Raw genomic sequence first — 231 nt, 5'->3', positions numbered from 1 at the left:
CCAAGTGCTATGAGAGTGATCTATGTGTCTGGAAGTGAAAAGGAAACCTGTCTGTAGCTACCCAAGGCTACCCTCTGGGCTGCTGCATGTGGAATTACCCCAGAAGGCACGCAGGCCAAGAAGGCCCAAAAGTTGTGCCTCCACTCGTGGGATGGCTGTACTATCTCTCCATGAACTCAGCTCTCACAACAGCACATCTATTTCTGAGTCTGTTCCCCCCCCCCCCCCCGC

Source organism: Myotis brandtii, unplaced genomic scaffold, assembly GCF_000412655.1.
Source record: "Myotis brandtii unplaced genomic scaffold, ASM41265v1 scaffold422, whole genome shotgun sequence".
Taxonomy (NCBI): Eukaryota; Metazoa; Chordata; class Mammalia; order Chiroptera; family Vespertilionidae; genus Myotis; species Myotis brandtii.
The sequence above is the reverse complement of the archived record's forward strand: the minus strand, read 5'-3'. Positions refer to the sequence as shown.